Genomic DNA, 16,085 nt, shown 5'->3' with positions numbered 1-16,085 from the left:
CGCCCAGCCAGAAATTACTTTGTAATGTGTGTCTCTCTGACTAGATCCTAATCTCCAATGGGCAAGACATATCTTCTTCATTTGCCTATCCCCAGTTTCAAACACAGAACCTAGTACATGGTAGGTGTTCAATAAATATTTGGTCAGGAATAACTTCTCAAAATGTCTTTTGCATTTCACTTGATTTTGTAATAGAAACTTATTTCTTACTGCTTTTAGTCTGCCTCTTTGAGCTATTTCCAGTTGCAAAGAAACAGTAAAACCAATTAATGTTTTAGCTCATTTTTCACAGGCTTCTGGAAATTAGTTGTGAAAATACACATCAAATTGTGACATATACTCATCATCTCTTTCAGCCTTTAGATTAACTTTGGATTCTCTTATAAAAAGCAAAGATTTATTGAGAATAGACCCTCAGATTTTATCCTGTTCATCAACGCAAGATAAAAAGTAATAATTATCCTCCTCCCCTTTCTCAGTTCTCATTTTACTGTTTTAGAGATGAGGTCTTGCTTTGTTGCCCAGACTGGTCTCAAACCCCTGGGTTCAAGCTATCTTCCCCCCTTAGCCTCCCAAGTAACTAGGACTATAAGCGAGCACCACCACACCTAACTTACTTTCTAAATTTACTATAATACTAGGTTTTATTTAAAAACTGACTGCATTCTCTGTCATAGATGTGTTAACTTATTTATACTACGAATAAAAGTTTCTCCAACTCCCTCTTTTAGAGACCTTGGAAAGCATAAAGCCATGGTTAATGTAATAATACCAATCCTCGAAAAACAAAATCACTACCGCAAACTCTCCTACACTAATAAAAAAATGGAGCCAGACAGGCTGTTAGGTAAAGCATATGCTAACAAAGCACAGAAGTGGTTAAACACAAGGACATTTTTCTTATATAGGAGACCAAAGGCCCAAATATTCAATAACAAAAATTTTAGCCATATGTGCACTTATGTAGAACAGATTATTAACTGTTCTCCTTCATAAATATAAGAACTCAATTACAATAAATCTGAATAATTTTAAATTATTTTTTCTGAAATCACAGGCATTAAGCAGTGATGATCATTCAGTGGAAATACTCATCAAGATACACGTATGACAGAAATATCAAGTTCATTTTGCAGTGTCAAACGGAGGCAAATTCTGCAAATGCTTATATTCAAAAACATTTTTAGAGTAATTACTTTTTTTGGACAACACTTTCAGTATTCTTTTTCTTTTTTTTCTTACATATGCTTCTAAATCTGTGTTTGGAATCCAAATTTTAAATTTAATTACAAGCAGAGGAATATGCCTACTTAACATCCATGTAGGCCTAGATTACTCTAACATTCATAGATACTCATGTAAGTTTCCAGTTAGAAGTTTTCTAAAGTTTATTAATGTGTATTCTTAGATTCACCTAAAGAGCTTATGAACATACAGATTGCTGAGTTCCACTTTCAGAGCTTCAGAGTTGGGGTGAGGCCCAAGAATTTGCTTCTTAATGAGTTCTCAGATCATATTAATGTTACTGGTCCAGGGAGCAGACTTGGAGGATCACTTTTGTAACCCACCACCTACTTAACGTTTTACAGACAAAGAAATACAGGCTCAGAAAAATTGAAAGACTGATCTAATGTTTCTGCCACAGTCAATGGCAAAAATGACAAGATGAGGTAGGACTAGAATCGAGATTTTCTGATGCTAAGTAGCATTTTCTTTGACTCGACTGTCCCTGTCTGAGGTGTATTCAGTACCATATGAGGTGTTAATGAATAAGCTATAGAAAAAAATAAGTCACGGCCAGGGAAAAGAGATGGCAACATAAACATCCTCTCTCCCAGTTGGCAAAATTAAAGACATGCAGAAGCACACCAAAAATTGTATGATTCAGGTATTTCTTTGTGGCCACTATCCCCTTTGAAGTTTATTTCCCTCTAAACATCTAAGGACTTACTTTGCATTCTTACATTGCAACGTCTTTGTTGATAACTTTTCAGTAATTCCATTACAGCAAATCACAGGGTTGTCAAATCTTCAAGGATCAGAAGATCATGAGTTGACAAGTAGCAGATGCACAGAAAGAAGTTTTAAATAAAGTGTATTCATTCCCCATGTGGAGCAAAGTAGAATACCTATTACTCGATGATAGTAAAACCAGCCGGCAAGTAACAAAGAATGTAGTTATGCCATGATATTTACCGTTTCTACCACTTTTATTCAGTAAAGAATCAAAGAATTCAGAAGAAAGAAAACTCTTAGCTTTTCAAACAAGCTGTTTCTGTTTAAGGACAGAAGTTTCTGTTAAAATTTGGTATAATTTTGATGTCATTGAGCACAGTGAAAGCTGCAGGCAAACAGAACATTCTCATTGTAATACCACGACTGTAGGCATATTTGAAACACTATCACTTCTTCAGACTATAATTATAACTGTTTGTTGCTTCTGTGGTTTCAAAGATAATAGAAGTTGTTCACAAAATTTACACAACACTGATGTGTTGCATATAAAATATAGACAGTCACGTGCAAAATATCCCATTATACATTTTCTCATAGACAGAAACAGCTGAGAAACCTACAGACCATCAAATTATGACTCCAGTGTTTCATTACGAGCAATTAGACTCCGGAACTCAAAGGTACAACCAAAATGCTCAGTGTAATTTGGTTAATACCATTTAAGAGCTGGGCCACAGGTGCTTAAATCTACAGAAAAGAAAAATTCTAGTGACTATATAGGGTCCTATTACTTTATGGGTAATTACTTGTATAGCCAGAGCCTCAAAGGTGGACTCAGGAGAAAATACATGTGAAGTGAGGAGAAAGACTGAAAATTACACACATTCATTCCACAAGCAATCACTGTGGAATTGCTACCCTGTGTCAGGCACAGTTCCTCTCCTCAAGGAACTCAAACCCCAACAGAAAAGACGAGCATAAATTCTTTCATTCAGCAAACACTGAATAGTGCCGTAAGAAAGAAATATCTATATGACCTGTTAGCAATGTTGTAGAACAGAGTGCTTATGTATTCAAACACTTAGGAAGTTATCACTAATAAATGACATTGATCTGTGTCTAGAATTAAAAGGAAGTTTCCCTATGGAAAAGGGCATCACCTGACAGGAAAGACAGCCAGGAAAGGCAAGTTGAGGTGAGAGCCCTTAAAAATTCTGGAATTTGGACATGGTTTCTAGATACTAAGAGTCCTGGAGAGTATTTGAGGGTCACCAGGCAGGGTCATTTCTGAGAAACCTCTTCTAGGAAGCACACCCAAAAACAGTAGGCAAAATATAAAAGATGCCATTTTGCAATGCCTAGATGAGCTTCTGTAATCATAAAGGAGTCTCTAGAAACCAAAGACAAAAATCTCAAGAAGTGAAAGAGATTTGGAATGGACTTTTGCCTTGTAGTATCTACTAATTCGTGGTGGCCTAGAATGTCAATTTCATAGTCATGCTTTAGTGACAGGACACAAACCTGAGGCCAAGGCAGAAAAGGGATCAACACAACAAGGCAAATGGAAGTCAACAGTGAAGTACAAGGATAAAATAACTAAATGAAAATTAAAGGTACAAGACACAGCATCAATACAGCTAAAAGTTGGTTCTATGATGAAAGTAATAAAGAATGTATCTCTGACAAAAATAAGAAGAGAGAGAGAAAGCAAAATATACAATGTGAGGAATGAAAGGGGTACTTAATTAGTGATGCAGCACATACTAAAGAGATGGTAGGAGAATATTATATCAACTTAAAAACAGTACATGTGAATGATTCACTGAAATGAACACATTTCTAGAAAAATATGTTATTAAAACATACAAAAACCTAGAAAATCTAAACCACCTTAGAACTCACTCAAGAAACTAAAAACATGGATTGAAATTTTCTACGAAGAAAAACACCTTATTGAAATATTTCTTTTGATGCATTCTATCAAGCAGTTAAGGATCAAATTATTTCATTCTTTTAGAAAAGGGAAAAAGAGGACTTGCTCTCTAATATGTTGGATGAGGCTGGCACATCCTTTACACAAAAACCACACAGAGTCAGTTTGAAACATAATTATGAGTCAATTTCACAGGATAAATGAAAAATGCTAACCTACATTAACAAAGTAAATCCAGGGATATATGAAAAAGATAATACATTATCACCAAATGTTGATTATTCCAGAAATGCAAAGTTGATTCAACATTAGAAAATTACAAAATTAATTCATTACATTAAAAGATTAAAGGAGAAAATCGAAATCACCCCCATAGATGCAGTAAGAGCATTCAATAAAACTCAATACCCATTTAATAAAACTCTGCAAACTAGGAATAGAAGAAATTTTCTTTATTCTGGTAAAGAGTAACTGCAAAAGCACATGCAGCAATCGTAAGATTATCTTTCAGTTCAAGAATGTGACAAAATTGCTTTCTGTCACTACTTCTATTCAGCATTGCACGGAAGAGTCTTACAACAAGACAAGAAAGAGTAATAAAAGTTATACAAAAGGAAATAGAAGGAAAAAATAACATTATCAGGATTCGAAAACAATATTACTGTCTACATTTTAAAAGTCTAAAGACAAATTGTTAGAACATACAAGAAAATGTAATGAAGTTAATATATACAAGTGGAACATGAATTAAACTACAATCTATACATCCCAACACAAGATAATTTTTAAAATACTATTGATAATAACATCTGAAAACATAAAGTACCTAAGGAATAAGTCCAACAAGATATACAAGACATTTGAGTAGGATATTATAAAACTTTATTGAAGAAATATAATAAAGGCTTAAAAGCAAAGGCATACTATATTCATGGTTAATCATAAAGATTTTTATTCTGCCAAATTGATTTTTAGATTCATTATGATTCACAACAAACCCCAACCAGAACATACTTCTGCTTTTGGTAAAATAGAGTGGCTGTACATTTTGCTGTAAATGCAGTACAACTAAAAACCCAAAACACACACACACACACACACACACACCAGAACACTCTAGGGGTGGAGAGAAGAAGGCAGACTGGCCAAGAAACACAGGACCTGAGGTATAATATGGTGATAAGATCCTTGGGTTTTCTTTTTGTTCATATATCCCAAACTTGGAACTGAAGAAGCCAACAAAACAGTAATGTCAGTGGTCACAGACCAAAAATGTCTCCAAAATGCCTGCTAGTCCAAGGACAAAGGAGCAGCTTAGCAAGACAGAAAACTTTTGAACATCAACCACTGTACTTCCGACAAACAATACAGAAAAATTGGTAGCCCCATCCCCACCCCACCAGCAAAGGCCAAGCTAATAACTTGAACTTCTACTTTTGCCAGGCTGTAAATAGGTACCTAACATCCTGCTGGGTTAATGTCCAAGAAGAAAAAGTAGGCCTTCATAGAAGGCCACAACATTTTTCCCACTGGCTGGATTAGATTTCCCCAGTGTGCTGACAGTGGAGACTACATGAGGGGAGCCTGAACTTGTATCCCTATCATCCTCTCTCCACTGAGGTGGTATCTGAAGATGTCCACTGGAAATTCAGAACTTTCACCATTGCCCCACTCTGGACACAGTTTGGCAGTTCCTTAAGAAACTAAGTGATGGTATGCAGTTACCATACAACAACCCAGCAATTTCCCTGCTGAGCATTTATCTGGTCATAAATGAAGACGTATGTTCACACAAAAACCTGCACACAAGTGTTTACAACAGTGTTATTTGTAGTAGATCCAAACTAGAAACAACCCACACGTCCTTCAAAGGGTGAATGTTAAACCATCTGTGATACATCTGTACCAATAAATAAATAATAATTCAACAATAAAAAAATGGTTATAACTGGAACAACTTCAATAAATTCCCAGACAATTATGCTGAGTTAAAAAATAAATCCCAAAATGTTATATACTGTACGGTTCCATTTGTATAACACTCTAGAAATAACAAGATTATAGAAATGGAAAATAGACTAGTGGTTATCAAGGGTTAAGGAAAGGGTGGAAGTAGGAGGGAAGTGGGTGTGACTACAAAATGGAAACATGAGTGATCTTTGTGTCAGGAGAATGCTTTGTGTCTTGAATATCAGTGTCAATATCCTAGCTGTGATATCTACTATACTTTTACAAGATGTTTTCATTGGGGAAAACTGGGTAAATGGTACATGGGATCTATGTATTATCTCTGCATGTAAATCTACAATTATCTCAAACTAAAAAGTTTAATTGAAAAAAAGCAGGTTTTTCATGAAACTTGATAAACTGATTTTAAATGAATATAGAAAAGCAAAATAATAGTATAAAGGAGCAATGCCAGGGAAATGTCAGACTAGGAAACCACAGGGCTTCATTCTTTTCTAAAGGCAACTAATAAGCTAGCAAAAACTGTCAGAATCAACTTTTAAAGAACTTGAAAAACCAGTAAAAAAAACTTACAACAACCAAGGGATGACTTGATAAAGAAAGAAGCTTCTATATGTGGTAGGAGAGTGGTACAAGAGTCGTGCAGCATTTTAAAGTGCCTGTGTACCATCCTTCACACCCCAAACTGCAGCAGCCATGAGAACAGCAGCCTGTACTCCTGATGCAGGTTGCTGGTGCCAGAGGGAGCAATACAAACCGTATTCTTAAAGAATTATGGTGTGGGTTTCACCCTGCCTGGTAGTTTCATCAAAGACCAGCATAAAAGCTTCCTTGTGTTTCACCCAACCCAAGTGTCCCCAGAGCTGGGATGCATACTAGAAAAGGTGTCAGAAAACCTAAGCTTTCACCTCTTAGTATGCTTTGATCTCCATTCAGGTAGGAAGTGAATGCTAAGGTAGAGTTTTAAACAGCCTGGCTAAGGATTGAAGAAGTGCCCAAACACAAAGCAAATCTACAAAGACTGAGAGAATTTTATCTTTTTATTTTTCTTCTCCCTCTCCTTTTCTCCTTTTTTACCTCCTACTCCTTCTTCTTCTTCCTTTTTTTTTCAGTGCCAAGTGTCTAAGGTACCTCTGTGAAAACACAAGCTGACCACTAAGCTAGAAGAACACAGAGTTCAATGGCTACATATGATAAAAAAAAAAAAAAAAAAAAAAAAAGAGAAAAAGAAAACACTCAGAGAGACTTAAAACTAATTTAGAAAATTCACTGAACAAGCAAACAACCACAACCCATACCAAGCAGGAAAAACAAGCCTCAAGGAAGAGGAAAGAATCTAATTTTCAGACTTGCCACATTTTAATATTCAAAATATCTAGTACTCAACAAAATAAATTATGAAGCATGAAAAGAAATAAGAGAGTATGGCCCATTCACAGGGCCATTTATATTAATCAAAAAATTAATAGAAACTGTTCATGGAGATACCCAGCCATTAGACCTATTGGAAGAAGGCTTTAAATAAACTGTATTACGTAAGCTTAAAGAAGTAAAGAAAGCATAAAAAATAACTTAAGGAAATGAGATAAATGCTGTCTCAACAAATAGAGAATAGCATGACATACAGCTGTAGTCCCAGCTACTTGGGAGACTGAGGCAGGAGGACTGCTTGAGACCAGGAGTTTGAGGCTGCAGTGCACTATAATTGTGCCTGTGAATAGCCACTGCATTGCAACCTGGACAACATAGTGAGGCCTCATCTCAAAAAAAAGAGAGAGAGAGAATGTGTCAATAAAGATATACAAAATGTAAAAGGAAATCACATAGAGATTCTGGAGTTGAAAAATTCACTAGAGGTTTTCAACAACAGGTATGAGCAGACAGAAGAATTGATTAACTTAAATATAAGTCAACTGAGATGATCCAATAAGAGAACCAAAAAGAATGAAGAAAATTGAGCATAGCCTAACAAACTATGGGGCACCAACAAGAAACTAACTACACATAATGGTAATCCCAGAGGGGAGGGGAGGAGAGAAAGGGACAGAGAGAACTCTCGAAGAAAGTGTGGCTGAATATGTTCCAAATTTAATGAAAGATATGAACCTACACACCCAAGAAGCTCAATGAACTCTATGCCTATGGACGATAAATGCAAAGAGATTCACACCAAGACATATGATAGCTAATATTTCAAAAGATGAAGGCAGAATTTTGGACCAGCAAAAGAGAAGCAACTCATCCCATACAAGGAATCCTTCATAAGACCATAAGCTGATTTCTCTTCAAAAGTCAGTGAGGCTAGAAGGAATGGGATGACATGGTTACATATTTAAAGTGCTAAAAGAAAAAAAAAATCTGTCAACCAAGAATTCAATACCTGGTAAAACCATCCTTTAAAAATGAAGGGAAAATCAAGATATCAGATTTTAAAAACCTAAGGGAATTTGTCACTAGACTTGCCCTACAAGAAATGCTAAAGGAAGTTCTCTAAGCTGAAATAAAAGGACACTAGAAAGTAACTTGAAACTATATGAAAAAATAAAAAACAACAGTAAAGAAAGCCATATAGTAAACATAGAAGCCAGCAGTGTGGAGATAAACCCTAGACTAGTGGAACAGGACAGAGGTCCCAGAATCAGATCTATGCACCTAGACGGAAACCTGATAAATGAAAGAACTAGCATTACAAATCGGTGGCAATGGGATAAATTTATCAATAAACTATGCTGGGACAATCGATCATACATATGGAAAAACATGTAGTAGTATCTTCCACCCTGTTAACAATTAATTCCAGATGGATCAATAACTTAAATAAGAAAAGAAAGACTTTAACTTTAAAAGGGAACATAAGAAAACGTATTTATCACTTCAGGGTAATAAATAATTTTAAAGTAAACAAAAAGCGTAAACCAAAACAGAAAAGATTGATAAGGGATTACTATCTGATATCAGTTTTTAAATCCCGTGAATTAAAATTTAAAAGTCAAACAACCTGCCGGGTGCAGTGGCTCATGCCTGTAATCCTAGCATTTGGGGAGGTAAAAGCAGGCAGATCATTTGAGCTCAGGAGTTCAAGACCAGCCAGGCCAACATGGGAAAAACCTGTCTCTACAAAAAGTACAAAAATCAGCCAGGAAAAAAAAAATCAAACATTTTTCTTACTAAAAATGAAAAAAAGATACGATGAAATAGTTTTTCACAGGAGATGAATAGACAGTAAACATGAGAAATTTCTCAATGTCAATTGTGATCAAGGAAATGTGTATTAATTCTACCATGAAATACAATGTCACATCCAAATAGAACACAGAAATTAAAGTCTAAAAATGCCAGGTATTGGTAAGGTTGGTAGGTTGGTGCAAAAGTAATTGCAGTTTTTAACGATTACTTTTAATGTCAAAAACCACAATTAGCTTTGCACCAACCTAATATGTAGACCAAGGAAAACTCCCATACACTGCTTGTATAGAGTAAATTGGTAAAATCACTTTGGAAAACAAGTTGGAATTATTTGGAAATAGTGAATTTGTGCATACCCAGCAATACCACCTCTAGGTATACATCTTAGAAAAACACTTGAATACATGAACATGAGGAAACCTATGCAAGAACATTTATAGTAACATTTTTGTGATAATAAGTCAATCCAAATACCCAATAAAAGAAGAATAAAAAATTAACTGGGATGCATTCTTGAAATGGAATACTATGCAAGAGTGAAAATACACAAATTACAGAGACATGCATCAACATAAATAAATTCTCAAAGACATATGCGTGAAAATAGCAAGTTGTAGAATAATACATTATAATTTCTCTATATACAAAGTTCAAAAACAGGCAAAATGAAACAACACTGTAACACATATTTTTATTTAAACATATGCATATCATCTCTACATAGATTTATATATATACATCTATGGTAAACTTTAAGGGAAACAAGGAAATAAACCTAACTCCAGATGCTGATTACTTTTAGGTAAAGGAGAGAAGATGTAATGGGATAGAGGAAGGGGGTGCAATTGGGCAGGAACTCACAAAACAAAGGCTTTCAAAAGTAAAAGTAGTATTTTATTTCTTAAGCTGAATTGTGAGCAGTGATCATTTTATTATGTTTAGATGCTACTTACATATCATATATATATTCTTCTAGTATGCTGCATTTCACAAAAGAAAGTATATTCACAATAAAATATTAAGCATTTTATTTATAATAAAAAGTGAAAACAAAATCTGAGTCGGGAAAATTGATCGAGTCTATGTTTTAGAAAGATTATTCTGATTGACATAAAGAAGAGAGACTACTATCTAGAAGGGAGAAAATAAGATTCTAATCTGGGCAATACCAAACACAGATTTAAAGAGAAACCTGCAAACATATAATTGACAGAATTGCTGACAGAACGGATGCAATGACACTGATGTAATTTGCGCCTGGCATATTAATAGGAGGATGGTTATGATGACCAAAGAGAACTGTAGGAAAGTCCCTGATTGAGAAGTGGGAAGAGAAATAGGAGCAAGCAATGGAAAGGTAGAAAGATACCCACAAGAGAACAGCATCCCAAAAGCCAAGTGAGGATTAAGAAGCTAGGGTTTGGACTGGATAACCTCAATCACTGAGAAGTATGTTTTGAGGTCCTCTGCTGATACAAAATGTACAGGAATAGTTTTCTGAACTTGAGGACAATGGAAAAGGTTTGGAATAGCAGCTGTGGGAAATACAGTAGGGAAAAAAACAGAGACTAAAAGACTGTTCCATAGCAAGGAGGGTCCATAGCTGAAGTCAGATGGCATGAGTTTGTAGAAGAAGCCAGCTGGCAGCATTCATGACCTACTCCAACAACCTTGGCTACCATGAAGCAGCTATCAAGGTTGTAAACGTCATCACATCTAAGACCTACAGACACACAGGTTGAGGCTAATTAGTCAGAAGTCTATTAAAAACCTTAGGCAGTAAAAAGGAGATATTGTAAAATCCTTTATACCAGGAAATCTCATTTCTATGGATAACTAAATATTTCCACTTAGGCATAGCTTTTTCAGGATTCCGGTTGGTCGGCATTTTCAGGAAAACTTTGCAAGAAGAAGGTTACATGGGACAGACTACAGCCCCCACTGTAGCAGCTGACTTCAAGGCAATAGCTGACATTCATCCACTCTCCTTAAAATCACCCATCTCAGTCCATTTTGCATTGCTATGAAGGAATACTTGAGGCTGGGTAATTTATAAAGAATTCGAGGTTTATTTGGCTCGTGTCTCTGCAGGCTGCACAGGAAGCATAGCACAAGCATCCACTTCTGCTGAGGGCCTCAGGCTGCTTGCACTCATGGTGGAAAGCAAGGGGAGCAGATGCCACATAACAAAAGAGAGGGGAGGCAGGTGCCAGGCTCTTTTTAACAATCGTCATGGGAACAAATGGAGCGAGAACTCACTCATCACCATGAGGATGACACTAAGCCATTCATAAGGGATCCACCCCCATGACACAGACACTTCCAACTAGGCCCCATCTCCAGCATCTCCAACACTGGGGATCAAATTATATTTGGAGGGGATAAATACCCAAACCATAGCACCACTCATGGTACAGTCCCTCTTTCGGTTAGCACTTTTGCTGGTAGGTGTTGCTTGCCTGGTGCGTTGACCCAGGTTCTCATCTCTAGGATCTGTTTCCATGTCCTTCTCAGACCTAGTTACTGTGATTGCTCTTTTACGGTCACAATGGGCCTGAGAAGCAACATATTCCACATTCTGTAGCAGCAGCCCTGCTTCTAAGATTATTCTGCCCAATTACACCTGCCAAACAGAGAAGATTGACGTACCTCAGGGCAACTGCTGCCACAGGGGCTGCAGTCTCTTCTGCCTGCCATTATGACCTTGTTACCCAGTGTGGTAATTCTGTACTTTGCTTCTGACACTTAAGTGCTGCCACCTGACTTCTGCTCTTCAATGATCCAATCATCCCCATTGCTAGTAGGGAGCTCGGTTCTCTTACAGAATCTCCTACCATTAGCCCCTGCCTACAAAGAACATTCCACCACTGAGCTTCTTGAAAACTCTGGTGTCTTAAAAAGCAATGCATCCCTATTATTTTGACAAGCAATTTTAAAAATATGATCAGAATTCTTCTGGCCCTGGAGAAATGAATAGCATTTCTTGCTTCCAACACTTGACTCCATAATCTTTTCAGAGGCAGCACAGGACTTGCTCTGAAGGAGGTGTTTCAAAACCGAGGCAGCTCCCGCCCCTTGCAGTCCATCCATTTTCTCGTCCTCATGCAGGAAAACTTGTTGAGGTCAGTGCCTTCATCCTTTTGGATGTTTGGTGGTTTGCCTTTTCAAGACTTTTCTATTCCAAGTCTTTTCTCTTCCTCCTTTTCTTTCTCTCACGTCTTTTTCTCTAACCTGCTTCCAATCTGTCCCAGGAGTTCCACTTCAATTTTCATCCTAGCTGCACTTGCTTGTCCTCTTATTACTACCTTTGGCAGAATACCCACTACGATCAAACTGTCGTTGGTCTCCACTGCCATAAACATGACTGACTTTAGAAAGCAAGGGTGCTCTGATAGAGAGAAATTAAAAGATGGCTCTCCATTGCCACAGTGAAAGGTGGACAGTCATAATGATGGCAAAGGCACCAACCTGAGCACCATACTGGTTCTTGGAGAAATCAATCAATGTGCACATATCACATTCACGCACTCACACGCACATGCCATATGACTATACTGTTTGTCTTTTTCCTAACTGAACAAAGAAAAGGCAACAATACCTTTCAGAGGGTTTGTTCTTTCTGCGTAAAATTTTCTAAGACTGCGATCAAGGAAGGTTTGTGTATGAGAGACAAAGACCAAAAAAAAAAATCACTTGCTCCAAGAATTTGCTAAACGATTTCATATCACTGAATTTCACCCATTAACACGTGTATTTAGATCCTAACAATGACTGACAGACATTTGGAAAGCAAAAGTAAAAGTTGACCTGCAGACAGTTCAAATTTGCCATATGCTTGCTGTCACTGTTAACAGTTTGTGGACCATCCTAATTTATTCTTCAGCTGACTAAGCCAATGTATTTTAAAGAAAACGGATACCTGTTCCTTTTTCAAACATGACATTTTATTTTTCCTTATTACTCATAAGTATGGACAGCAAAATAAATGATTAGCAGCCAATCTCAGGTAGTTATAGGGGGAAAGAATGGGTTTTCCCCAGGACCTATCACAAATGTTTTCCATTTAAATGATCGCCTCACTGAGGAAATTCTCAAACAATATTCATCAGTTACAATTTCAGAAACAAACATTATTTCCTTGAACATAACCTAACAGAATTTTTAAAGGGAATTTATTAGTGCTCAGAAATCACCACAATTTAAAGTGTATGTGTGTGTGTGTGTGTGTGTGTAAACATAAGTCTAAAAATACTTTTTTAATCTCTCTAATTTTTTACTTTAAAAAAAATTCATTATTCTCTTTTGTCAAGTGTGTTTAAGTAATCACATATCCCCTTAACTGGTGGCCCTGCCCTTTTCTTTCTTAAAACTTTATTTCTTAGACAATTTTACGGATGGAAGGAATTTTTGATGGAAGGGAAAAGGGGAAGAAGTTAGTGTTTGTTTTAAATTTTGACACAGTACCAACCTACTCATCCTTTTATCTTCGTGTATTTAGGGATAGGTCTTCAACTTTTCCAGTTTCAATCAGATAGCTCAAATGGTCAAGCTTATTTATAGTAAAAAAAGTCATTAAAACCTGAGTAAATAAAATAATTAAGATATTTGCTAATTAATTTTTAAATATTCAAGATTATGAGCAAGGGCTGTGGGTTGTGTTTTACAATCTTTGTCCCTCATGCTTTTAACATAGTGTTTGGCCTGTGGTGGGACACGCCCTAAATGAATTTTAATTGGCCTGTTAGTAAGTCACTAATATTTATAAGTTATAATTTGTATTCTGCTTTTAAGAGTGCCATATTTATGTCAAAATGGAAAACAAACAAAACATCTAAGACATTTATAACCATTAATTATTTTAGAATAAAATATTTTATTGCTTCCATTTTAGCAAACTTTACTTTTCTTCAAATATCTCTTCTGAGGACTTTTAAGACATGAATCATGAGAATAATAAAAAATTTGCAGTAGGTCCTAGAAATTCAACCTAAAAATAGAATTAAAATGGTTTCGTTGCAGGCATGTGCTCATTTTCATACTGATGGACAAAGCCCTTGGGGAATATTCGAAAGATGATCTACAACTCGCCCAACACCATCTCACTGGTTTTTCACAGCAGGTCCTCCTTGTCCTTTAAATTCTCAGACAGAGGAGGATGGGACGACGCGCGGCTTCACTGAAGCCCCCACAAGACTCTCCGCTCATCTGCAGAAGCGAAGGCCTGGGCAGCTGGCACCCTTCCATAGGGAGCTACAAACACCACTTCGCCACATTGCAAGATTCCCCAGGCAGCAGATGTCTTGTAGCTGCCGTTCAGGTCTGCAACTCTACCAAGCCACCTGTACAACATATTTAATGTACCGACAATAATTTTGTTGCTACTTAGAAAAGATTTTTTTAAATTTAATTTTTCTCTGAACTCCTGTATGGCCAGTGGGATTATTAGACAAAATCAGGCCTCGTGTTGCAAAACTTTGTATTCAAATACAGAAGGAAAAAAAATCAAATCAAACCCTTCACATTTTTCCCTTTCCCACAACTTCCCCCAAATGATTCAGAAAAATGCATTCACCTTCTGTATTATCATAACTAAATTTTGTTCCTTAAAAAAACTGATGTTTCCAACAAGTAGTTTTGCCAAAGCACTGTAAAGAGAAGTTAAACAACTAACTGTTAAATTGCTCACCCTTTTGCATTACTCTGACACACCAAACTTTAACGTGCCTCTACCAAAACTTTAAACTGTGAGTGCAATCCTCTTAGAACATTATAAGGAAAACATTCTGACTTCTTCGGCTGCTAAAGTGATACTTACAGTACCATCGTGTCTGTTTGGTTTAAAAATGAGGTTGATAATGATAATGTTTTTCCATAAGATGATCTTCTACTTTTTAATGATACCCGTTGTTTCCCCTACATAAATGACTAAATCCTTACAGAATCTCTGTCTTGATTAGCACTCCTGCTAGTAAAATTTCACATACTAAATCAGCACCAGCTGTAGCAAGAAAGAAAGAAAAAGGCAAGTGTAAATGTTCCATATGCCCCACCAAATTGGCATCTGTGTCAGTAACCCTTTTTTTCAAAACTATTGTATACATACATTCTCTTAAGTGTTTTGTTCACAGAATACTGCTAACAAAATTCTCTCTGTTGGCATATCAAGGAAAGAGCCTGTCCCTGGTACCATTCAACTGCACAAATACAATTGCTTCTCCTCTTGTGGTCACAGACATACCTGAGGGTTCTATTTACGTAAGTTGCTTCAAATTAGTGAACCTTTATTTTGACATCTGTTTTCTGTAATGTGACACTGCAGTGTTCTTACAAAGCTGCTTTACAGTTGGAGTTTAATTGGTAGCAACACCAAACAATGTCAGAGAGACAAGAGAATTTATTCTGGTCACCTAGAAGGTGTCTCAGAGACCAGGCTCAAAACAAATAACCTGGAATGTGGTGGTGGTGGTGGTGGTAGAAAGTATTTGTGATCACTGTCATCTTGTCACCTGTATTTTCTTCAAATGATGAAGTGCCTCTCTACAGATAAAGATTTACAGATACAGATATATCAGAAATAGGCCCAAAGATATAAATGCTATGTGATGGTAGTGTAGGTGATTTTCAACAGTTTACCCATTGAGACCTTATGAATTGTTGGAAATCTAGTAGAGATTGTTCTCCAGGAACATACTCAAACTATCACTATGAATCCTAAAACATCCATGGGAAAGCTACAGAGAAGAACATCCTAATTAAATGATCTACCTACAAGGATCTACATACAGGCTATGTCCCACAGACGCCTGCCTCGTAGGTTAAAGAAAATTATTTTCTCCTCTCATCAGAACATGATTATCTTGGCCAAGGCCAGTGCACGTGGGAAAAGAGAACTGGCCATGCCTTTCTTGGTGGTGCCCATCCATTCCTGCTCATGCCCTCTCGCAAGTGTTTACAACACTGTGTTGCTCTTATTTGCTTACATTTCTGCCATTCTTCATTGGACTATAAGCTCCTTGAGAGTTCGGATAGTAGGCCTGTATCT

This window comes from Nomascus leucogenys, chromosome 20 (genome assembly GCF_006542625.1).
Source record: "Nomascus leucogenys isolate Asia chromosome 20, Asia_NLE_v1, whole genome shotgun sequence".
In the NCBI taxonomy this organism is placed as follows: domain Eukaryota; kingdom Metazoa; phylum Chordata; class Mammalia; order Primates; family Hylobatidae; genus Nomascus; species Nomascus leucogenys.
Note: the sequence above shows the minus strand (reverse complement) of the source record.